This window comes from Lampetra fluviatilis, chromosome 40 (genome assembly GCF_964198595.1).
Source record: "Lampetra fluviatilis chromosome 40, kcLamFluv1.1, whole genome shotgun sequence".
In the NCBI taxonomy this organism is placed as follows: Eukaryota; Metazoa; Chordata; class Hyperoartia; order Petromyzontiformes; family Petromyzontidae; genus Lampetra; species Lampetra fluviatilis.
In genome coordinates, this window is record NC_136314.1 from 3,349,091 (window position 1) to 3,358,655 (window position 9,565).

Genomic DNA, 9,565 nt, shown 5'->3' on the forward strand with positions numbered 1-9,565 from the left:
CCTCTGCCTTCTGGCAATGCAGGTGTTAAGATTGTAGGCCAATCAGTCGCAATGACAATGCATGCATCGAAGCATGTTTACCACAAGGCATGTGTGGTCAATGCAGACTTGATGCCTTACAATAAGTTGCCTAGCTGGTGTTCGAATATCTTAAGAGCTGTATTGTTGCCAGGAAGGGGTACATTCCCCCCACCACCACCCCCTTATTATTTTGATACTGTCAAAACAGGTCCCTTTAGACGTTTGCTGTGTTGAAATGTATTCCAGACTTCACCGCAAATGACGCAATTTTTTAGAATCTAAGTCGTTTTAATGAGGGTTAATTCATCACTACACACCATCAATGTCGAAGGCAGAATTTTCAGGTAGGGGGGGGGGGCAAGCCCTCCAGCAATGAAAAATTATAGAGGAGTTGTTAGTAAGTAAGGAGTTGTGAGTAAGTAAGGATTCTAGATTTGAAGCTTTCGTGACTGCAAGGATTCATATTCTTAGGTTTTTTCGGTAAAGTCACGTAGGTAAAACATGAAAATTAATAAAAGTTAAATAAAATAAAAATCACGACGTTTCGGAGGCAACACAAGCTTCCGTCTTCAGGTGGAACCGTCACAGCCACGACAGCTGTATCAAGTAAATGAGAGATTGCAAGAGCTACCACTCCGTATATATAATGGTGGGAGAGGGGGGAAGGGCCAAGTACGGCACACTTTTTATTCATATGGTAAGGTGAGGCTTAAGAGGGTGAGCCTTTGTTATGGAGAGGTACGGTTTATGACTAAACCTGGCCTACATAACAATAGTGTGAAAAGGAGTTGTTAGTAAGTAAGGACTTGTCCTTTGCTTTTAATTCGACGCGTGTGCGGCGATGGTGCAGCCATCGATCGAGGGTCGAATTCGAACCGCGTTGTGTGATCGGCATCGCGCTCGCTGAAGGTGAATGCCTTCAGGGAAGTCGTGTGCTGTATATGCAACTGCGCACAATTCTGAGTCACTTAAAACTTGCGTTGCCGTTAATTATTGCCAATTATAGATTCAGATTATAGTCCTATCATCTCAGAGTCCCTGGTACGTAATACTATGCTACACAGTGGCAGTGGGGGTCGCAAAATTCCGATTTATCACTCATAAAGCCCAATGATTCGATCGAAATAAGGGGCACGTGCCACCCCACCCTCCCGCCCCCCACTGGCTCCGCCATTGCTCGCCATGGAGATGCTGGCAATGTAATGGTTAGCTTACTGGACTTGCAATCCAGAGGTCGTTGGTTCCTCAATTCAATCCTGACTCTGTCCACCTATCCCTTATAAAATAGGTGGCCACACTTGAATGGGCAGTTGACACGTGGTGGTGGGGGTCAAGTGGGGCTGCTCCCAATTCCTTACGCGTAGTCTGACCAGGTGTTGAGAGGAGGCAACATACTCTATAGAACTGTGGTTCAACACTTTTTTTTGGGCTACCGCATCCCTTTGTTCAATTGCGTTTCAACCGAGCACCCTCTCGTCTGATCCAACATGGTTTTGAGAAATGAATGTATACAAAAAGTTACGTGAATATTTTAACCAAAATGGTTAAATGTTGTGAGGTATCCCAAACTAGCTGGTAACGGCAAAGTGAATAGAACAAACGCGCGCTCTTGCGTGCGTCACGTAATTCGCTTATACGCTCGCTGGTTACTCTTGGAAACCACATTGTTTACCATCGTTGAGTTTAGAACGGTCTCTTACATCGTCTTAGGTTACCGTGAGGATTCAAATTCTATCGTGGTTATTGTATACTGCCTGACTCTTACACGATTTATTACCAATGACTCTTTACCAATATGACGTCACATTTACACAATCATCTCGCGTACCTCCAGCGATCCGCGTACCCCCGGTTGAGAACAACTGCTTCAGGAGGAACTCCCAAGCAGGAGGTCCCGTTTCCAGCAGTAAAATGAGCATTTAATTGAAGGTCTGCGCCTTTAGAATGGTAATGGATTCCCCCCAAGCCCATACCCTGTGCGGTTGTATCTGAATATTCATTTAAAAGTCCAGAGGTCGTCGTGGCTAAAGGCATGCCACCAGCCCTCGCCATTGCTTTAGTCCTGCTGCTATATCACATGACTGTTGCAAAGATTGATTGGGGGGCTTTGTAAGGAAATGGCGATGAAATTTTGAGAGATGGGTAGCGGCGGTGGCCCACAGGAAAGATGTAAAAAGCCGTCGGAATTCGCAAACACTTTGCCCCCCTCCAAGAGTCAAGTGCGTGCGAGCACTTACAATGCACGAGTGGCATCTGCAATTCTCTGACAACTGCGATGCCACACGGCAGTCTGAGTGAACGACGCAAGGTAAAGGGGCAACGGCCATCCAGGTATGGAAACATTTCGCGTGTGTGTGTGTATACGGGTCAGTCTCTAAACTTAAACATATATATTTTACGCGTTCACGTGCCGCTAAGCAAACACAGTGTTCACGAAGTTAATAGCATCACATAGGTAAATGTAACTCGAACGCTTAATCTTCACAAGTCTGTTCGCATGTTTTTGCCGACGTTTTAAAACTCGAGATTCGTGAATCCCCTGGTATTATCGCGTTACCAACAATGTCATCCTCATGCAAAGCTCTGAGCAGGTAAAGCCCTGCAAGTATTTCGATTTAAAGCTTTCGTGACTACATGGATTCATCTTTTTGGTTCTTTCGGTAAAGTCACGTAGAAGGGAAGTAATAAAATAATAAAAATAAAACATTTTATTATGTTTTATTTTCATTATTTTATTACTTCCCTAAACATTTTATTATGTTTTATTTTTATTATTTTATTACTTCCCTTCTACGTGACTTTACCGAAAGAACCAAGAAGATGAATCCCTGCAAGTATCTCTTGCTGCTGGATATACTCTGCTATATTGCAGTGCTGAACAATTCACCCTCGGCTGTTCAAGGAAGAACTCATTCCTACTTCATAAAGCATAAAAATGTCATGTGTTCAGAAAGCATGACATTGCCTTGTATTTAAACTCACGTGTGAAAAAATTGCAATAAGTCTCCACATTCAGGTAAAACAGTTTCCCATTCAGCGTATTAGCCTTCCATAGTAATGTTATCCATCGGCAATCTGGGGTTGTGAAGACCCCGCATGCCCAACCTGAAAAACATTGCTCCACTGTCACATTGTTCCATCCGCCGATGTAGGGAGGCTGATCCAAAGCATTTATATTCTCACGGATTGACTGGTTTAAGTGTACCTCCCCCATCCCACAACCTTCGCTGTGTGAACATCGCTTCAGTTTCCACGCTTCCTTGCTCTGAAAATCGAGTGGAATCTAAGATTACGTTGCTCGTATTTAAGGCCTTGTATGGGCTTTGGTGGGACGTGGGCATCTGGCTCCACAATACATGCAGAATTCAAATTGTATATCATGCCCCTGGCAAGGTCTTGCAGATCTGCCAAAAGTGCCCCCCCTTCTAGGATCACCCTTGATCTTGGTGGCATTCTATGGGAGGGGTGGGGGCAGACATTTACTGTGGTGCCCACCCACCCCGCGTCGTGGCAATCCCTACTTTGTGTCACTCAGCTGTGGAAATCTCTGCCGAGTGCTACTCCCCCTGTCCTGGTTGTGAACCTACTTGGGTGGAGGTTAGGCTCTTGGTCAATGTTTGATATATTTAAAACCAGTATTTAAAACAAAAGTTTCCAAATGTGTTTGGGTACCTCTGGCTATTATATAGAACACGGTTCCTCACTTTGTCTTTTCATACACAGATGCAGACCTTGTGTAAAGGTGCCAGTGCAAATTATTACTGTAGTTCACGTGAGCATTTCGCAATTCGACGGTTAACGTAAACCTATGACCAATAAAACAATACAACGTAGGACAAACATGTCTTATTACCCAGACACTGGGCTAGCATTGTTTTGTTTTTATTATTCTTTACTGCCAAACACTCGTAAAATACATATATCCTGCTGGGTGGTGCAGTGGTAATTTCATGCTCGCAATTACAAGGACGTGCGTTTAAATCCTGGAGGGGGACGGTGAAATCATAAATTGTTTGTCCAGGGTTTGATTCCTTTTCACGACCAATATTTTAATTCAATATCGGGTTATTTTCGGGCTAATGTCCATCAGAGCCAAGCATCCTCTGCAACCCGACACATCGTGTTGGTCACGTGGGTGTCAATTTATTAATGTTTTTATTAAAAAAATCAGAATGCAGAAAACCGAACAACCGTTACTTGCTGCTCAGCGTGATGGTTTGCTGAAAAAAAAAGAAATTGAACGACACATTTGCCCACGTGACTATTTGATTTGTTTGGCCATGTCAGGTGGTGCACTGTTACAGACCGAATTGGACGTTACACCTCCACTATCTCACCTATAAAAAAAAACAATTCGGAGTTCAGGGTCTATAAAACAGTTACTTTGTGGGAGCACAATTGGTCATGAATACACTTGGACTTTAAAATCCAATTAAAAGTAATACAATTTAGTACAAATGGGTACCAGTTGAATCCATCTCACGGAGCTATGGGGAGACGAATGCGATCATTATAATCGTTATAATAGAAGGCAACAGGTCAATGTGTAGCCCTGTGCTTAATATTGTTTGCTCAAAACGTTGGCAGAAGAGACTCTGCTAGAGGGAGCAGAGGAAACTTGAGGGTATTTAGCCTACTCTTCCACTGCTCAGGTATTTTGGAAGGTAGTGAGAGTACCCACAATTTACCTCACCACACGTGACCCATCGGATTGACGGCAGTGTACACACGTGCACGTGCCAGGGATTTAAGAAACCTGCACGAACTGTTTAAAATCCTATGCCAGGACATCGAATCGAACACCGGTGTTATGCAAGTCCGGAGTGCAAATCCTTTACACCACAGCTTGTGCCAAAAGCAGTGCCATCCCAAAAATCCATCTTTACAATTGCCCGGTCCAACTGTTATATTCTCTAGGGTCTAGGCCAAAATGCATGAGAAACACAGCTCGGCATTGAAGTCATGGATACCTGGTTCCCAAACCATCAACATGGGCCATTAAACGACTGGTGTAATGAACATTATGCGAGTGAATGTAGAACTGGTGGACAAACCAATATTTCTAAAAGATCAGGTCCGAAAATTCCCTCACTTGAATCAGGAACCTTTTAGCCCATTCGTGCTGAGGTTTGTGATCGAGCAGCACATATCTGATGAATAAGCTTCGAGGCACACGGAGCAAGCTTGGCGTTTTGACGAACATGGCACAAACCCTAAAAGAGGCGAATTGTGTTTTTCATCCTTTGCGACCCAAAAACCCATAACTTATCGCTTTTTTATTAGTTATGCACACACACACACACACCTTGACCTGTTCAAAACAGGTTAACGTTCAAACTTTGCAAACAATGATCCTGACTTAATAAATGCAGGTCACGAGAACAGAAGCAATATTTAGTTTGATAATTGTTTTTTTACCCTTTTATCTGGCAACAAAACTGACACCTTTTTTACAAGGAGTCATGTTTGCATTGACCACAATACCTGCAGTCGGAATGCAAACAAAAAACATAACTCTGATAATATATGCACTGTCCTTGAAGTTGATTGGTCCACACCCGAGACAGCTTTCCTTAGAGCCTAGTTTCACATGGTGTTGGACCAGATTACGCCAAAGGCGCCTTTTGGCGTCATCTTGTCCAGGTATTGTGGTCAATGCAAACATGACTCCTTGTAAAAAAGGTGTCAGTTTTGTTGCCAGATAAAAGGGTCAAAAAACAATTATCATATTTTGCTACTGGCAAATGAGGTTCCAAGGATGGAATATTTAGTTTGTAAAATTTTCAGGTGGTATTCAATGACATCAACTGGACTGTACCTACATTTTATTGCGGTTAAGTCGATCTTTGAAAACGCATTTGTCATCCGCCCTTCAAAAGGCAAATGTAAATCTTCGAGTGCTCACGTAGTGTCAAGCTTTGCATGCAGAGAAGATTCCTCAAACACCGAGTAACGCATATTCTTGGTTCTTTCGGTAAAGTCACGTAGAAGGGAAATAATAAAATAATACTAACCAAGAATATGAATCCCTGCAGTCACGAAAGCTTTAACCCGAGTAACGCGTCAATTCTCTCGTTTGTTCGTTAACGTTAAAACATCCGCATGGCGCCTAATAAGAATTCAGTCGTGTATTTATTTATTTAGTTCGTCTTCAAGCACAATCGCTATCAGGGAAACAATTATTAACTGGGTGAACATAAAGCGCCGCTGCAAATGTCGAGACAGCTTCCTTGATCGGGACGTGGACATTAACAATGTGAACACTAGCAAAGTGAGCACAAGAAGGACGCGGATTGTCCGTGGCGATCTACCCGCGAGCTTGCTGCTGTTGGTCAAGCATCGCCTCGCAACAAAGTTTCTACACCAGGTAAAGTTGTTTGTTTATTATTAGTTAATTAAATCTATATTTGGAACTCAGCGGCAATGTCATAATATAAATCATGTAAAGCGTTCGAGAATAAAAAAAAAAGCAAGCGACTTCCTGCTAGAATTAAAATTGTGGCGGTGCGTGTCACTTGTTTACAGCCTTGCTGGATCAGCGGTGGAAATTCCACATTCCTATGGCAAGGGAGAGTCTCTGTTAGGAAAAAATCACGGTTGACTTCCCCACAAACTGATGATCATTTTATAGACGAACCCCCCCCCCACCAAAAAAAATAGATGGCTAGGCTGGGTCAATCCCCAACCAAGTTATAGAACTCGCAAACATTCGATTGCTCTGTCGCTTGCACTATATGCTGCAACGCTAGTGTAAAATTACTCCGTGCGATAGCAAATTCGCTACCAACTGAAGACATCTGATTGTGGTAAGCGGTAAGAAAAGAGAGCTGATTACGAGGATAGTTATTGGGGGCAGACCAGGATCGATATGACGGGACAGGCAGATGAACAAGTTGGAGCGCTTTTGGAAAACTAAACTTACAAACGCAAACACAAATGTAAGTTGAATCCGTATCTTTTGATACGGCAAAGAAAAGACCAAACTTTGAACCTGGTGCAAAAGAGGCGCGCAGATGGCCACGCTTGGAATTGCATAGGACAGAAAAGAGGCGAGCTAAGGTTAGACATCATCTAGACTTTAAACGTGGTTTGGGCAGAACACTTCACTTTTCGTAATATATCGGCAGGTGGTCAAGATTAATAACGGAGTTGCAGCCAAAGTAAGGAATGCGCGAGAACGACTCACGTGGTGGTGGAGTGAAGAGGTTGGCTCGATGGGTTGCATCGCAGAAACGCGACATCTTGGGGAGGCCTTCATCCAGCAGTGGATCGATCTTGGCTGATGATTAATAACATATGATTGGTCGATGAATGAGCCTAACGTACCAGGTTTTGGAAGACCGACAATCTTTTGGGTGCATTTTAGAACATACTTTGTTCATCTGTATTTTCATTAAATAAAATTACCATCCGTACAAATGCGTGCACAAATTAATTTAAAGCACATCAATTGGAATTCAATCTGGCCCCACTGCCTTTTGATGTTTACTGCTCCCCAGAGCGTCTACTACCACTTCTGTGGTGAAAGTATCTTGCAACGACTTGCTGTTCCTCAACCATTTCGCGTCTTGGGTTTTCTACATTCAGCAACTTCTCAAAGTCCTCTTTCCATCTCGTTCTAACCTTTATTTCATCCAAGATTGTTCGCCCTTCACTGTTCTTAACGAGATTCCAACGGTCGATGTCCCTGGTCTTTCTCTCTTTGGCTCTTGCCAAAACGGTATTCCATCATCTCGCCTTATCTGCTGTCAAGCTTCTGGCAGAGTTGTGCCAACCCTGTTGTCGTTGCCATTGCTACCACTCGCTCTGCCTCTCTTCTCGCTGCCAGGTATTCATCTGGATGGTTCCGTCTCTCTCTCGTGTTCTGCCACTTCTTAAACGTTGCCTTTCTCTCTCTTGTTGCCTTTTGCGCTTGATCACTCTACCACCATGCGTTCTTCTGTTGCAACAATCTTCCTTTGCTCACTCCCCACTCTACCACTACCTGCTGCTTCAGTCTTCTACTCGCCAGTTGTTCCCACGTTTCATTCGCGCTCCTCCTCGGTCTTACGCTTCTTTAAGTTCTCCACAGCTTGCCTGCAGACGTTTTCTTTCTCAATCGCCACTTCACCCTGCTACAGTTATTTTGTCTCACCTTCCTCTTCCAAACTCCTTTCACTACGCAATCTGCCACCAGTAGTCTGTGTTGTCCACTCACACACTCACCAGGGATCACTTTGCAATTCTTCACTTCTTTCAGGCGCTTCCTCCTCACTAAACGAACATCTATCCGGCTCTTCACCTCTCCACTCTGGTAGGTCATCAGATGTCCCTCCTGCTTCTGGAAATAGGCATTCACCACTGCAAGCGCATTCGCCTGGGCCATTCGAAGAATGTCCTCTCCTCCCCCATTTCTACTTCCATATCTTCATCCTCCATGGTTTCTTTCATATCCGTCCTTACCTCTTCCCATTCCTCCATTTAAGTCTGCGCCCATCACCACTGCTTAATTTACCGATAAGCTCTGAAACTCCTGGTCTTAGCTGTCCCAAAATGCATTCTTCTCTTGCCCACCGCAGCCCATCTGCGGGGCATACGCACACACCACGTGTAAAACCCCACTGTCCAGTACTAGTCTGAAGGTGATCAGTCTATCATTCACTTTTCCGACTTCCACCGCCTTTGTCTTGATCTCCTCACTCAGCACAACTCCAACCCCATTTCGCCTTGCTGTGGTTCCATGGTCTAACAGTTTAAAACCACAGCCATTCGCTTTTGCTCAGCTACCTTTCCATTTTGTTTCCTGGATGCATCTGATGTCGACTTTCCTTGTTCTCAAGCAGTCCGCTAATTCCTGATCTTTTCCTGTCATTGTTCCAATATTCCACGTGGCCAACCTTATCACATAGTGTATTCTTTTATACTGCTGCCTCCAACTTGATGATTGTAAAGTAAATGTGCCCCAGGTTGGTGCAAAGCATCTTGAAAATGTAATGAAAAATGTTGATTCTATGCAAATCCAAACTCTTGCATTGTACCTATTTAACTTTAGCCCGCCTTCAATTCCATGTTTGCCCAACACAAACTTGGATACAACCTCATTGATGACCACGTGTTAAGGTCTGCAAGGCGTATGAGTAGGCGGCGGGGGGGGGTACTGATTTAATGCTGCGCTAAAACTTTGCAAAGGGCACAGGAGCAGCTCAGATAATCGATGTTGGCAGCGAATTAGAATCGTCGCCGGTTGTTTGTAGGCACACATTGCACCAGGCACATGTACAGTGCCACGGCTCCCCATCACATGTACACGAACACTGTCTAAGCAACCTTCAGAGACGTTTGGGACACGTGCAGTTAGTGGGCATCTTTTAGGGCTGGCACAGCACACGAGGGGGTGATGGTGGTGGGTAGTAGCAAAGGCAATAAGACCTCCCTTATACCCTTTAATAGACTGTTGGGGCAAGTGCTGTTAGCGAGCAGACACACACAAGTTCCGCACAATTGTATACATATGGGAGACGCGATCTAGATGATAAACTATTGCCTATTCTGATGTTCTATTGGG